The following is a 17,673-nucleotide window of genomic DNA, read 5'->3' as shown; positions in this document are numbered from 1 at the left end:
AGAGCATTATCAAGTTCCAGCTTGCGTGTTTTATCTCATTTTCCTACTGAAGAGTCATGCTGAATCAATCATTTAACCAAACAGAAGTATCAGTTATTTTGCAGTACCTCAAAGGCATAGACTGCACGCTGCAGTGGGAGTCCTGTTTTGTCAGCTTGGTGGCAGTATTGAGCTGAGGATCAGTCCATCTCCTCCTGCATCTGTGTGCCTGGAAGGGCAGTCCGTCACCAGAGATCAGTAGTAATCTAATAAACTCTGCCCTGCTCGCTTTTCTCTTTCTTTCAGAGGTCAGGGCGGATCCATATAAACTCTGTTTTCACCTGCTGCCTCTCTATATGGCTCTGTCCCTTCTAACCTTGCACACACACATCCAACACTCACTGTGTGTGCAAGGATACAAGTAGGGAAAGAGACATCATATGAGCTGTTCTGTTTTTGCTGATGTGTCTTATGTGCTCTAAACTTCAGCTGGTCAGTTATCTGGCTGTACATTTTGGGAAAGCAACGAAAGCAATGATATAAAGAACAATAAATACGTTAAAATCATGAGTGTTTGAGGCCAAGAGTCAAATAAGAAGCATTACAGATTAGAAGTATGATATGGCACTCCTAAACTTTAAGGAATATTTTCAGGTAGTACAAATTACATCAAAAGTCTACTCGTGTAGATGATATGTACATGGAAGGGAAATTCAAAGCTTCATAGGAGACAGAGATGCTGCTAAAGATATATTTCAGAAGCTGTCACCAGGTTCATGTTATAACTGTGGTTTGATTTCATGCGAAAGTGTTGACTAGACAAAGAACTCAAACTACTTGAATGGATAGCACACATTTTATCCCAGGTACTCTGACCAAAGGTTCAAACTATGGACCGAGGGACTTTCATGTCAGAGAAAAAAAAACTTAAAAAGTAAATTTGGATGGAAATGGGATAATTAGAAGTTTACAATTCGAAGAAATATAGAATACAATCTACATTACAAAAATCTATTAGAGAGAAGAGGAAATACAACACTAAATGTGAAGCTGAAATGGGGAAAAAGAACTAGGTGTGAACATTACAAAAGATGAATGGTTGCATATTTGGAGAACATAACAGTCAACATCATCCTCATGTACTTGGAGAGAGTACTGTTGGCAGAATGTAATCAGATTCTTTATTACACCCCAGATTAAAAGCAAATATTTGTCTATTGCACAGCTACACTGGAGAAGGTGTGGGGCAGTTAATGAGGACCATAGTCATGCAGTTTGGCTTTGTCGTGAAGTTGTGCATTTTTTAATAAATGTTCAAAAACAATGTTCAACCAAATCCTGGGTTATAATATACTCAGATCATGTGTAGTTTTGTATTTTGGTAATATTATAGAGGGTATATTTACTGAGACCAAGACCAAGACCAAGACCAGAGTGCCGAGACCGAGACCGAGACAAGACCAAGACCAAGGCCAAGACCAAGACCAAGACCAAGACCAAGACCAAGACCAAGACCAAGACCAGAGTGTGCCGAGACCAAGACCAGACCAAGACCAAGACCAGAGACAAAGTTTTACATCCACAGTAACTATGTTGACAAATAAATCTGATGTCTCTACCGGTGTCACTTAAAAAATCCACCGTGTCAAAGACAAGACTGAATCAAAATGCGTTTGATTCCGAGATGAGACCAAAACCCTCTAAAAGTGGTCTTGAGACCGGCCTGCACACCAAGAGTGATCTTGAGTACTACAACACCAATATTTAATGAAAATCATTTTGGCAGCTTGTATTAAATTAAATCTTAAATTAGTCTCTAACATGTTTTTATATTGCATTTTAGGGTTGGATAATGCCATCAGTGTTGGACTGTGCAGCTCTATGATAACAGGTGGACTGATTGAGATGGGTGTGCTGGTCAGCCCTCTCCCTTTTTCATGTGCATCTCTGATGTAAATGCAGCAGTCCTGCACTCTAATGAAGGCTTTGTCCTCTCCTGTCACACTGACTTTGGGATCACCATCTCCGCTGTGAAAACTGGACAGCTAACATCATCCTCCCACCAGCTAACTCCTTACTCTGATTCATATTCATGTGTTCACGCTTCTTATAGAAAAGTAGCTCATAAGGATGCACTTCCATCACAGATAATTGGAGTGAGTGTCAGTGAGGTATAAATGCACCTTCTGCAGCATTCAACCTGCTATTTTTTGATTTAGAGCATTAGAATCCAGAGTGGATGCTGAATGTTTGACCAGCCTGCAGTTTGGTCGACGACGCTTTACCCCAGATACCCCCACAACACTATATTCATTCGATGGCTTTGGATTTGGTTCTCAGGCCTGCCCGTTAGAAGAGGCAGAGTGAAGTGCCAGATGGAGGAAGACCTGTCTGCACCAAAGACTGCATATAAAAATGGACAAAGTGTCCCCACTTATACTTGCTATGCAAAGTGATCCTAAAATATCCCAAAAATGGCTGCTGCTATCCTGCGCTTGTGACATCATGGAGAGCTGGAGTCTGCGCTGCGGCAGTATTTGCGGTGGGAGAGTTTCTGTCGCAAGACCCGTCCGACCAATCGCGAGCTGCTCCATTGAATCTGAGCGTATGGATTGGCTGACACAGCCATCAAACATGGCAGAAAATCCCCTTTTTGTTTAATTGAATGCAGCTGGGAACCTTTTGTTTTGGGGGGTTTTGGCATCTGTGTTAACAGGTTAGAGCAGCCACACTGTCTGTGTGAGCAGCGGCACATCGAGAGAAATGGCGGCTCTCATATTTTTTCCACATGCCTAGCAAAGTTATCAGCAGAAAAAGACAGTGAAAATGGCATATTGATAATTACGCTGACTCTATACCACCTTTTACTGCAGTTTATCTGCCACAGATATGAGGTAATACAGAGATGTTTGTTTTACTCAAACTTCCCTGTTCCCATTTCAAAATAAAAGTCCTCTGACAACGTTTTTGTCGACAGAATCCCATCAGTTTTTGACACAAGGCATTTTACTGTCCAATATTTGCAGGACCGTCTTGTTGACAATGCAAAAGCTGCATAACTTCATAAATGAGGGAAATTTGTGCTAATTTATATGGAAATATATTACTCATAGCAGCCGGCATCCCTGCAGCAGCATCACAGAAACATTGCTGTCAATATGAACACTAAGAGTGTGCAACATGTTCACTGCAAAAATGGCCTGTCAAATTTAAGGCCAAACACCCTAGATTTAAGCATACTTGCACTTAAATGAAGCAAATTTGGCTGCCAGTGCAGTAAGCAAATTTTGCTTGTTAAGATGTCTTAAAACCAGTAAAACTGTGTGCACTAGATAATCCATTTATACTTAAAACAAGACTAACTAGATTTTTTAATCTAAATATAAGATTATTACACTTGGTTAGATCGGCAGTTTTTGCAGTGTTGCAGTTTGGCGAGGTTGCTGTCATGTGTTGCTCATGCTGCCAGCGTCTTTCTGGTGTAACTCATTTAAACTGAACTTTTCCAAACAAACACTTGAACAAACATCAGGGTGATGAGAACTACCTTCAGTGACAAAAAACATCTTTGGGTAAAATGTATTTGCCGTGCACTTTGAGTTTTTGGTCTATGTCCCATTCACTAACACAGAGAGGCGTGCTTTATGACCTATACTGCAGTCAGACACCAAGGGGCGATCCAGATTGAAATATTACACTTTGGGGGATCTGTCACGTTGTCCATTTTTATATACAGTCTATAGTCACTGGTTAACATTTCAACTTTGAACTTTACTTTTCAATCTACTGAAACATCAGCAGGGGAAGGTGATCTATATCCTGTTCCTACATCCCAAAGTTTTGAATAAACATAATGTCTTAGAATATAATAATTAATTTGGGAACACAATCTCGCAACACAACCCAAAGAGTGTGTAGTTTTAAACTGAAATAGCACCATGGCAGTTGAAAACCACTGAAAAGGAGAATGAACAACAACTGTTTGTTTGTCCAAACTCTAACTCCTCACAGCAGACTGAAGTGCTTTTTGAGACATGTTGACCTGTGAAAGAAAATCTGCCGGTGAGGAGTCTCCAGTTGAGGCAATGTCACATCCAATTTTATACACCACTATGGCTAAATACTGCACTACCAAATGCAGTATGGCTCCCAGTAGGCCTAAGTCATACTGTAAGTCATGAGGCAGGACTACATAATAAACATATGCAAACCTGTGAAAACTGATAACAAGTTAGTATTGTTCTACGTTCGATAACACTGTGCTATCACCAAGATGATGCCGAACCACAATGGTGGGTTGGTGGGTCTAAAGCAGAGTCTGATTTGACCCTATTCTCCCACTCTCACACTACAAAGTATTTACACTTTAGATTTCTGCTAGACTTCCGGCATGTACAATCAAGATTCACCACTGTCATCTGCCAACTGCTGGGGCACAGCTCTACTTCTAACTATACAACAAGACATTTCACTTTAAACAATGCAAGGCTCTCTAATTTAAAACAAAACTACAGCATTTTACTTACTATAACTTTACTATCATCACTGAAAGTAAAGCCTGTTTTTTACATTTGTGGAGAAGCTAGCACAGAGGTTTTGCAGAGCTGCAGAGATAGTTTGTGGGGCTTGCAGAGCTGCACCACATCCCTCCTGAAAAATATGACTACACGCAGGCCAGTAAAAATGTTGGCATTTCTGCAAACCACAGATATGTAACATTTGTACTTAAGTATGTAGTATTTACACGGAAATGTTAAGTTTCAAAGACAATGGGGTTAGTATCCAGTTAGGTTTAGGCACAAAAACCACTTTGGTGGTTTGGGAAAGATCATGATAAAAAGTGCTTAAAAACAATGATAATTCAGTAAAAAAAAATAAAAAAAAATTTAAACATATAATTATAAATATAGCTTTAGGGACATTTTCTGTGTCTTTATTTTTTAAATTCTAAAACTAGCAATTTCTTGCAATTTTCAGAACAGCTCTTGCTTATTGCCTTTTTTCTTATGTTTTCAAGGTACAGCAAACCAATGCGCTCAGATTGTGAAGGCTTTGGAGGCATCTAAACACAGCACAAGAAAAGGGACGTCATCCCAGGTTTCAAAGGGTTAAAGCAGGGGTAGATGGAGTGGCGTGTTTCAGTGTTCACATGCTCTTACAAAATGTGTGACTGTGCTGATGGGTACATTATACATGCAGCTGATGTAACTAATGTGAAATGACACTTGTATCATTCTGATATCAGAGAGTGACAAACAATAATGAACAGCTAACAAGTATCTATCTGTGGAGGGGAATGTGCAGAGATGTGTCGCTGTGTTTCAGGTATGAGCCGTTTCATTTTTAGGCACCGATTTTGAAAATAATGATCTTTGAGGCGAGGGATAAAATTAAGATGAATGAAACAATTGAGAGATAAATGGGTGAGGGGAAAAAGTGTCACAGCAGAGAACTAACAATCTGTCCAAAGCTCATCAAGTTGAAGCTCATTCCAGTGATTGATTGGTTCTGTCTGCACTGTTCGCTTTGATGGGAAAAAGCTCAAGTCTGGTGAATCCTCTCCATCACTTTCTTCTTGGGCAAACCACATAATGTCTGCTTAGAGCAAAAAAGATGATTGTAGGGAGGCTCAGCACTTTCCTCTCAGAGACAGATCTCTCTCCTGTGCTGCCTGCTCCTCCTCTGGGCTGGATGTTTGATATGACAGCTTACCCGACGGCCACTGACGAGGATGACATCCCCTCAAATATCCTCATGCGCTATCTCGGCTCTAGTTGTCGTGTTGAGAAGAGATCTTCCCGATGCTGTCACTCACAGTTTTGTGCCGTGCCCACACAGATAAAGCTATGCCAAATAGGTCAAACGTTTATTCAATTTAATCCTCACCAATCTGTGCTGCATGTCGAGAACTCTGTCCCGTTTGTGTGCGTTATCCAAGAAATTACAATTTGGAATTTTATCAAAAAGCAGATCAAATTCTCACTTGCTATCTCTTGCCATTTGTAATTCATATTGGCGCCTGCCAATGCCGTATGGGGAAGGGATTAGCTTGATTTTCCTGAGGGAGACTGGGGTGGTTTAAGACAGTGGAAGTGGTGCCATTCGCCTCTCGTTTCCAGAAAACTGACTCAAAATCAATCATGTGATCACACATTTTACAAGAATCTGTCATTTTCTTTAATTAATCGGAGGGGGTGGGGGGATGGGGGGTGTTGGAAAACACATCTTAGGTTAACCATTTACATTTTCATTTGCCTTTAGGAGTCCAGATTCTTTTGAACAATAATTGACATTGAATAACTGAAGATATATTAACTTTTCTGCATTAAAATGCCTAAAAAGGACAAATATGCAAACAAATTTAGATTGTTTGATGAGTTATGCACTTACATTATCCCAAATGTTTCCAACAATGTTCAAACCAAGCAGCAACCTCTGAGGCTGGAAAACGAAGTCAACACAAAAGTACTAAAAACTGCAGTTCATCTAATGACCACTTGAGGCTGACTCCAAAACGGAGTCAATCCCCACAGACCCAATGTTAAAATGCCCAACTTTACAGCAGAAATAAACATGTTTTCTTATTATTAAGGCTTAAAATTGTGCAGATTTAAGGGCGGGCCTCTTGAGTGATAGGATGACTGCAGGTAGTGTCCTCAGCTCCTCTAACATGTTCTGTTCCTAAGTCATCACATATTGCCACTTTGGTGTGGACTTCTGCGTCTACATATTATGCTCTAGGTATCCTTCCGCTTCCACTGTTGATGTTCTGAGTTGTGACATCAGCAAACACACGTGGTGGGATGACAGCACACAGTTGTGTTTAGACAACAAAAGCACATGGCAACCAATGCCGGGATGTCAACAAGCACACAAGCTGGCACGGATGGTTAGATTTAGGCAAATGAGGCATATGGTAAGGTGTAGAAAAAAACATTACATTCGGACAGGAAGCAACAACATTTTGTTAGATTGTTAGATCCATTCACTACCCCTCCCACCCGCCCTATAAGGACCTTACAGCTTCTTATACCATGTTGTGATTGGTTGCGTTTCATCCTGACGCCGTCAAGCGGTGTATCATGAACACCACAGTTTCCGTCTGGCCACATTCTCAACTAATGCCTCTTGTCCGCAGATCATACTGCTGCAGCAGGCACCGTCCAGCCACCTGTTGGCATATCATAACACTACGACTGGTTCTGTTCTCAGCTGACGTCACCTGGCAGAGTATCATACAGCCACAAAAGGTGGTTTTGGGTGTCAAGATCTTACGCCGAAATCACTGCAAAAGCAGCAGTATTTGAAAACTTCAGAATAAAAATGGGCTTGTTTTCCGATTCTGTCCTCAGATTCTAAGTTAGATCCACCCGTCACTCTTCCACCCTCTTGCCAAATATGGTCACATCTGGCACCAAAAAAAACAAGACTGCAATATCTGGAATGCCAAACTTGAGGCTTCAAAACAACAGTCCACAAACCAATGGTTGATGCCCACGTAGCTATGCCCATTATTTACACAGTCTAAGGTTGAAACCCAGAAAAGGCCATTTTTGTCATCATGCTTGTCAGAGGCGTCATATCCCCTTTGCACATGTGCCAGGGTTGTGGTTGTCTGCTAGATGTTATGTTTACTATAGACTTTTAGATCTTGGTTGTTTTTAATTATATGTTTTAAGAAGCTGAAGGATTTTAGACATCAGATATCTAAATCTTAAGTAATCATAGAAACCATCTGAACAAACATTAGCGCCAGCTTCACTCCAGCCCCAGCCGTGCCCAACATTGTCAGAAAACCACTAAATTTTAAAATGAGACTGCTTTGCTCTGGGTTTTGAAAATCACCGGGTCCATCTGTTTTGGAGAGACGGATCTTAACTTATCAAAGAAAAAAAAGGTGAGCACACATTAGCAAGAGCTTGGCTAGCAGCCCCTCTGCACTGAGCCAAACAGCATTGTAGAAAAATGTATTTTTCACTTGATTATTATGATTTATTGGTTTAAATCACCTGGTTTGTCTGTTTTGGAGAGGGAGAGACCTCTGCAGATAATTCGGCTCCTGAACAAAAAACTCTGAAGGAATCCTGACTGCAAGAGACCGACTGTAATGACGGCATTTCTCCACCTTTTGTTTTGGACCCCATAGGGACAGAAGTTGCTATAAGCTCTACCATGTGTACAATAAGTTTATCAGAGCTTTTTGCTGGGAAAAAAAAGTTGCCTGCCGTGGCTCGAAATGGGGTTGATTGAGGGAATCAAGAGAGCTGAGGCGAACTGCAGAGCTGAGGATAATTCTCTGTGGGTTTGTCACTCAGAGTGACACCTTTCACATCATACATAGCTATTTCATTCATTTTTCATTCATGGTCTTGGTCAAAGCCGTACAGGACAAGTTGGCTTTTTAAATATTTAATCAAAAGCCCAATCTCTGCATGACCTCAACCCAAGCAGTGTTCATGTTTCCTCTAAACATGTTTGGCAAAGAAAATGATCAGTTCAAACAGATTGTGCTGGAGAAAAAAATAGATAAAAATTCAACAGAACAGCCATTACACATACTGTCATTAGTGTTTGTTTCAGATTTTTAAGCACCAAATGTGGTGTTTTGTAACGTCCTGTCTGTACATCTCTGCAAACCATCAATATGTTACATTTGTACATTTCATAAACAGCATATGAACATTTCTAATAAAGCTGATTTTGTAGTCAGAAGGTGGAGGTGATGGTGAACAGCCTGTCACCGAGGCGCTGCTGTAGACCACTGCGAGACCAGTAAACAACCAAACAAGATGCATCTCCAGCAGCTTTTCAGCCATCAAACGTGGGTGTTTTTCAGTGACGCATCATTGCTTTTCCAACGGGGATAGCGCCATAAATACAGGTATTTTAAGCCAAAATATGATGGGTCAAACCAGCATGGGTCACACTAACTTGTAACATCCTGTAAAAATCTTACTTTGTGACATCACTGTTATTGCCTTCATGATTATTCAAGTCAAACTAGTTGCTCTGACCCCACTCTCCCATACACCCTCCCTCCTCCCAGAGGAGAAAACACCCCAGCGATAACCCTGTGCTGTAGAGATTGTGCCTGTGTGTTCTGATTTGTGTGTGTGTATGTGTGTGTGTGTGCATGCACGAGCACGCTCTGGCTCTGAGGATCTACATATGTATGCCGTCCGTGTCATATTTACTACCCGAGTCATATGGAAGGTGTCTGGATTGGTGTTTGAGAATAGTATACCCCACTTAGCTCTGTATTTATATTAAATATTAAATCCAATTTAAATACAAAATTACCATATGAAATATTAACCGACAGTGTAAATATTTAATGCGAGCCCTTTACCATAGGCCTGGTATTCATTACCATGCAGTGCTGGATTTTAATGGGCAATTTCCCTGGAGACTGTGGGTGGGTTTCCTTTGTCCCTCAGAGCAGCAGCAGGGGACGCTGTTGCTCTGCGCTGCTTTGGGGGAAGTCATCCAAAAATAAACGCATTGTAAAGTAAGAGGGGACCAACTGAGAGACATGTTTTGAGAAACGAAAAGATGTTGTTTTTGCTCAGTAAATTACTGTGTTTATATTCTCTCTCGAGTCGTGGGTCTGGAGCTGTTTGCTGAGGGAATAACAAATGAGAGGAGTTGTGTAAGGGGGCATATCAGCTGTGTGATGTGAGTGGCAACTGCCCAGTGTGTTGTCCACTTAAAGCACGCTGGGATAAGCTCAAACCACTGTCAGAAAACACGGTGAGGCTGAAAACATTAATCTGACACTTTCCAGTTTATTTATCTTATGCAAATTTAAATAAAAAGGAATTCCTCTCCTACTCTGCCAACAGGGGTCAGGCTTACCCTACCTTACAGATGCTTTTCAGGTGTTCTTTAAATTACAGTGAGGAGAGAAAAATGCCTGACTATTTCTATTTGTTTCTCTCTATGATTGATCCCTTCTGTACACAGTCTGGACGTCTCTAGTGCTGCCACCACACAGTACAAGGGGATTTCCATTTAAATCCTCACCTCACAGAAGGCACAAATTAGGCTGTGTGTAATGTCCTTCAACTTCAAAGCATCCGCACCTGAATGTGGTACATAAACTGAATTGCTATATATAAACTATATGTACAAATATATGTGTACATGTATGTACAAACTATGTATATATGAACCCCAGTATTTGGAAGGAAAGTTGGTGTCTTACCTGCTGCGTATGCAGCTGCTGTATGTGAATAGAAATTAAAAAAAATAATAACAATAATGTGATGCTTAAGTGAGATATGTTGGTATTATATATGCAAATATAAAAACATTTAAATGAAAAAAGATTTTATAAGAATGCAGAGTATTTATATACATGTTGATTTTAAAATCTTGCATATATAAATTAACATATCTAAAACATATATTGTTGCAAAATGTAAAACCGTATTTAAATCATCATATATGTCTTCAATGTATGAACATTTATAACACATGCTCATGCCTTAGACATATGAGTTATGGAAATATATATACATACATAGCAAAGCCCAATATATGATATTATTTATGTAAATATAAACAATGTTGATATCACACACATATTACTTATATATGTAAAAAATGTTTGATTTATGCAAAAAATATAAAAGCATACTTAATTTTTGTATATATGTTGTTTTTATAATCTTGCATATGTCAATCAAATATACATCTCCAACATATATTGTCACAACACTGTAAAGTATAAACATAACCATATGAAAAACATGTATAAGCATACAAAATATTTATTTACTGTTTTGTAAACATGCATATAAAAATTAAATATAATTTATTAACATATATTGAGGCAACATAATACTGTATAAAAATTCACCATAAAGATTTTTAATATATGTGTTCTATGGGTGTTTCATATATGTTAAACTTAATATATCCAGAAGATGTGTGTATGTGATAATGATATATCACGTAATAGTTAATATATATGGCAACATCACTTTTGATATAGAGGCATATACTGTATGTCATATATCATATATCACTTTTTCCCATGGGAACTGACTGGAAAAAAAGAAAAAAAAAAAGATCCCAATGAAATTTGTCAGTCTGTGAAAGTACCACTTCTTCCTAATTTCTCCAAAACAGCCATAAATTGAAGTTGATGTTTCTAGAGGCAGAAATCTAAAAGATGAAGTGGCGAGATAAACTTAGAGAGAAGACAGAGAAAGCTGTGAGTTAAAGAAATTAGCTTTATAGAGTGGCGGGGAGGAGGTGCAGGGTTAGAGATGCATGAGCACGTAGCTCCTTTGAGGCAAGGCGGAGAGGAACATTAATCACTGGGAGACATCTGTTCATTCTGCCGCTTTACAATTCTGTCAAAGAGCTCGGACTACACCCCCCCACTGCCGACCCACCAAACCATCCACTCAGAGAAAACCTGTCCTCCGTTAAGCATGGACAGGCAGAGTGAAACATCAGAGCCAGCCTCCACTAAGAGCTGCCTTCAATTTGATTTCCATTCAAGCCCATTTAAGATGAACAAAACAAGGGGACAGGGGAAGGAGTGCACTGTGTAAATCAGTGCCATTATCTGCATTCGCCTTGTTTTATGGAGCAAGAGACATGCTGTCGTAGAGGAAACAGCCATGCATGTCCACGTCATAACCCGTCACACACACACACACACACACACACACACACACACACACACACACACACACACACACACACACACACACACACACACACACACACACACACACACACACACACACACACACACACACACACACACACGCGCATTTGTCACTTTTGGGGACATTGCATTGACTTACATTTATTCTTTGGAGGATTACTGTGAGCTTAACTGGAATTAATGCATGTCCCACCCAAACCTTGCTATGACCTCAACATAACATGAATGAAATAACAAAATATTTGAACTTGCGATGACCTCTGTCACAGCAGAAATAAACTGGGGACAATCAGATGTGCTGCATCAAATACAAAACATTCCCTGAAATATGATTAAGAACAAAAAAAAGTGAAATAAACCTAAAATTAAAAAGTAAGAGCAGTATATGTGTTTTAGAAATGGACTATGTGAAAATGAGGTTCCTCAACCATAAAAGATTATGAGATAATAAAAAGTTAAAGTGGGAAACATGCAGGGAAATGATATATGGAGTAACATCTGTGCAAATATTAATATGTACTACTGACTTCAAATGTTGTGTGCTGATATAATATGTGCATTTACTGACACTGAATAGTGTTTTGAATGTGAATATTTGTCTCAGATTTTTAAGGATCCCAATATAAATCCCATTTCTGTAGTGTTTATGGCCAGAACTTGCTCAGCTATCGCCGTTCATTGTGTTTGCATTGTGTAATTATTTCTCCATGCCATCATTATAAATGTACACTGGTGAAACGCAAGAAAGGCTTCCTGCATGGGTTTCAAATTGGATTCAAATGGAATTCATAAGAACAGGTCTTCAATGTCTTTCCAATTTCCAGTGTCAATGACTTTTGAAAAATTTGATTTAATACATATGAATACCAATTAATGCCTTATTGTTATAAAATAACAAATTTAATGTCTTTAAAATGAGAAGTGATGCATGCATAATGCAGAATTTAAAATCCAGTATATGAGCACTCTTCATTTATAATGCCTAGTTGTTGTTAACCGTCTTCTTTAGTGCTCTTTATTAAAATGTAATGTAACAAATTCTGTAAATACAGTTTGTTTGGATGAGTTTTAGTCTGATACGACAAACTCTTGAGGTACCACTACAGCGTGCAAGACAAACGAGCATACAACAAAAACAGCCAAGGTTTCCAAAAGGTTACTTTTTTGTAGCCTGCCTGCTGCTTAGGCTACTTGTACAGTAACCCTTGTGTTGTAACAATATAATTTGGGGTTAGCGTATATTACTATTGTCCTTGAAAGTTTAAAATTAGAGTCAAGGGAAAGACAACTTTACTTAGACAACAGGGTTATTATCCTTATTGTGTGTGTGTGTATGTGTGTGTGGTGGTCTGGAAAAAGAATGGCTGGAAGTATAGAGCATTTTATGCTGAAAAGGCACCAACCTAACACAGTGCTTTAGTAAAAAAATTGTGTCATAATGATGTGATGGTGACATTTTATCAAAGTCCAACTGAAATCACTTTTAGTCATACTATTCTACTTCGTTTCCAAAATAATGTGAACATGATTTTGTAAGTATTGGTTGGTGTTTCTTTATTATTAAAAGACAGACAGGGCTCTTTGGGGAAATCAGAATTGTTCTTTGTCGTCTCGGCCGGCGGAGGTGGCTGCGGGTGTCTGTTTGAGTGACAGCAGCTGGCAGGCTGCCGGGTGCCAGTGTTACACCGGAGAACAGGACACAAAGTAAACAAACTTGGGCTCTATCTACATCGTGGGCAGACAGCGTGTTGTTGGTGGCAGTGAGAGGTGTAGACCATAGCTGGACCACAGTGACATAAACAGGTATGTTTGCATGCTGTTTAATGTGCTGCAGCTGAGCAGCTAATGGCCTGTAAACTGACGTCAGCAGGTCGCTTTTCTCTGGGGAATATTTGCTCGGTGGCTCATTCAACAAGTTGAGGACAAGACCTGTAGATAGTTTGTGTATCCATACATATGGACAGTGTTTAATGGTGATCAGCCCAGTAGATTCTGAGATACTGCATAGAAGCTAGCCATGGGTCTGTTTGAGGCGCAAGAGTGAGGGGTCATGAGGTCACAGAAGGATACACAACCGGGTCTATCCTCTAAACAAACACACTGTGTGCCCAACAGACTTCGACATACGTTGAAGCCTTGGAGCACCTTGGAGCTGCTCTGTCAGTGACATTCCGCATCTACTTTTGACATTTTAAGTCATGGCTGGGCGATTAATCGGATTTTAATTAGGATTATGATTTTGGCCTCCCTCGATTTTCAAAACAAAATAATCGAGATAAATCGTTTATTTGCAGCATAATGTGTCAGACAATGTTGCTCCCGTTTTGTCTTTTATTTTGTAAATCAAGCGCACGCTTTCCTCGTGCTTTGTCCGTCCCACCAAAGTCCAAACAGACGTTTCAGCTCGGGTTGAAAACAGAAAGCCATAGCGCACTGCCTCTCTGGTTGTTTTTTGAGACTTCGCCATCTCATTTTGTTTTCAGACAGTGCGTGTAGCGAGAGAGAGCGCACGAGTGACAACGACAGTGAGAGGAGCAGAGTATGACGTGAAACCAGCCAGCTGATAGTTAAGGTGACAGAGGTTAGTCCCAAAGTTAGCCAGCTAAGTTAGCTTCCCACTAGAAACAGACCAGGCTCCCTTAAGGTGGACTGTTAAGGTGGACCAGCTTTTCTCAGTGTAGTGACACTCTCAGCTGCTTCTAAACAGATAATGGAGAAATGTCTGTCTGCTGAGTCTCTCCTGAGTTAGTGAAACAATCATTGATCCCAATTCAAAATATATTTTGCTGTTATTGACACAGTAACTGTTATGTGTTAAATTATATTAGTTGGGTTAGGTTTTATTATTATGTGAATGTGAACAAACTACAGTAATGTGCAAGATGTGTTACACGGTGATGGCAGCACCACAAAGCTTTCATTGTTTTTCAGTTCACTTGTATTAAAAGTTAAAGGACATCCAGTGTAAAAATAAACACCAGAGTTAATGTTCAATAACTGCATTATGTTTTTAAAGGCCAATGAGTAATATGTTAAATAATCGTTAAATAATCGTGATTTCAATATCAATCAAAACAATTGTGATTAGAATTTTTGCCATAATTGAGCAGCCCTATTTTAGGTATTGTTCCGGTCAGCTGTTTGCGCTCCAGGATGCTGCTACCATCAACAGATGCACATGGTTTAATGATGCAGCACGTACTTATGTTTACACAAAATGAGCACATGGCAACCAATGCAGACCATAACAGATGCTTAGAATTAGGCAAAATACACATATGATAAGGTGTCGACCCCTCACATCCAAATTGGAGGCGAACTCCAGGCATCAAAGTCAGTTGTTCGTGGGACCCATCCCACCGGCCCTCCTGCCTGCCCTATTAGTGTGCTCCTTATATTACTTCCTTAAATTAGTCACTGGCAGCGTTATTACCTGATGCCTTCTTGCGTGTTTCACATGCACATGACCAGTTCTATCTGGCCACATTCTTGAGTGACATTGCCTGTGGGTGTTGCATGTGGATGTGCCTGGAGCCATCCGTCAGTGTATAAAAACAACTTCAACAGTTCTGTCCGGTTGTGCTCTCATCTGACGCCGTCCAGCTGCGTGACAGAGCGGATGTATTTAAGGAGTCTGGAATGAGAATGGACTGTGTGGACCAACATGGCAATCTTAAACCCTACATGCCATCGGGCATTGCAGCCAACCAAAAATCAATATCAATTCAATGGTGTCATTTAAACATTGCAAAAGCAAAGGATTATCGACGTTGGTACAATATCAATTAGCCTTGAATATTTAACCTCAACAAAAATGAGGATTCAGATGGAAATTTCAACACTTAGTCACCTTGCTATTTCATATAATGAAATTTTAAGTATAAGGCAATAATAAATAATCATACTTCTCTTATGTATATCAGATCAAAAGAATAAACAGAAATAGACAGAGCATTGGAGGCCTAATATGGTACAATGAAAGTTGCTCATGAAGCCAAAGTTCCACTGCTGTGTGTAAAATTACCCAGATGACTGGAACTGCTTTAACACTGTGTGGTCAATATGCAAATTTGTGCTGTCCACGCAGACACAGGGACGTCCGGCCATCAGTTGGTGTATAATAATTACGTCCGTTCATGTTCTCACCTGACATCGTCCAGCATCGTTTCATGTGGATACAAAAGGTGGCTCTTGGGATCTTATGCCAAAAAACACTCTGAAAAAGTGAGGATATTTTATGAGTTCAGAATGACAACAGGCTGCACCAGCACAAAATGGAACCAGCTGTATATTTTGGCTTCATTTTTGTGCAGTGGTGGTAGGTGGAGAGACACTGTCCGTCTGTGTACACAATCTGCTTAAGACATGTCTGCGGCCCCGTGGTTTGCACACGTTACACATCGCTGCTATCGGGCACAAATGTTCTATCTCCAAAATAGTTATTTCTTTGTAATTAGAGAAAATGCTGTGTTTTTAAAAGGATCCAGTGGAGATAGGTTTAGTCACAAGCTTTTTAAAATACATTTAATTGGTTGAGAATTGGTAATGACCACTGATCGACCAATTGAATTAATTTGTGATTTAAAAAAAAGAGAAAAAAAAAAAGAAAATACTGAAATATGGAGATACAAGGTTTGGCCCAACAATGACGACATGTAACTCTGACCTGTAAAACCAACCTGTATTTGTCATGTCCACTGATAACCACAGCTGTAGCCACATTAACCAGGACTGAAATCTTGTATGAACACAACAGATCCATGTTGAGTTTGACCATATCAACAGTAAGTTCAGTTAAGGTTTTGAGGCCTCTGTGGGTAGTATAACAAAATCAGACATTGTGCTCCACATCTTTCTGTGCAATGAGAGGACCCTATAAATCTCTCTTATCTGCTAATATTGCTCCTGCTTGTTCACGGGCCCTTTCAGGAGCCCTGTTATATTTTCAGTGGGAGTATCAAATCAAATCTGAATTCAACTTGTGAGCACACAGCGATCCAAATGGTGTCCTCCCATTGGCAACAGAGGGGAGCCGAAGATGAATGAGGCCTTTCTGTGGGTTTTGAGGACTGCAGGCATGAGGGTGCTTTGTCATCATAATATTGAAAGTGAGTTTTGCAAGAGTTTGTGCCTTTTGGCCCTGAAGGTGTGTGCTGCCTTGTTTCACAACTCATTAGAGTCAACATTTTGATTGACTGCCTGCTATTCAAGCTGATATTGGAGTTCATACAAATTTCTAAAGCTCAGTGGAACTTTCATATTTAGAGTTTTTATATTTATGCTGGTACTTTTTGACCTAGACAGTAAGGTCATAGAATTTAAAATCCTCAGAAGGATGTAGCGCTGAACAATAAACTCCTATTTCTTGTCCGTAGCCTCATTAATCATTTTTATTTTCTGCACTTTTCTCATTTAATTCATTAAAACTGCATGCTGTTTCCTCGCCCTGTGATCTGTACAGAGAAAGCAGAGTCATGCCTAACGTCTAAGTCTCTCCACATAATTTGTCTATTTTAGTTTCATTTTTGCTACTCATATACTCAGTTTTGATTGGTCAGGTGGCATTTGATAAGTACGTTATAGCCTAATGAAGAATGAGTTGTGCTGATATCGAAAAAAAAAATCTAAAAATACAGGTAAATACAGTGGCCCTGGGAGCTCAGTGCACTACAAATTGAGAAAGCGCTTGGACAGACAAAAGGAGAGCTTTTGTCTGTTATTGTATGTTATTTATATGTAGCATATCTGCCCACACACACAAAAATCAACAAAAAATGACCACAAAATCAAGGGAAAATGACAAAATAAGCACAATCTCAGCAAGTCTACAGTATCAACCAGTAGGACGCTCCACTTCAGAAATGCTTGCAGACGCTCCCGGTGGGATATAGAGCCGCATGGAGGGCAGCACAAAACAGTGTGGCAGACGTAATGTCATCAACACGCTGGTGGTGGAATCAAGGCAAAAGATAAACAGTCTTTGCACACACTCGATCACACACACGCAAATG

Source organism: Plectropomus leopardus, chromosome 11, assembly GCF_026936395.1.
Source record: "Plectropomus leopardus strain MGB_pleo_1.0 chromosome 11, ASM2693639v1, whole genome shotgun sequence".
Lineage (NCBI taxonomy): Eukaryota > Metazoa > Chordata > Actinopteri > Perciformes > Serranidae > Plectropomus > Plectropomus leopardus.
The sequence above is the reverse complement of the archived record's forward strand: the minus strand, read 5'-3'. Positions refer to the sequence as shown.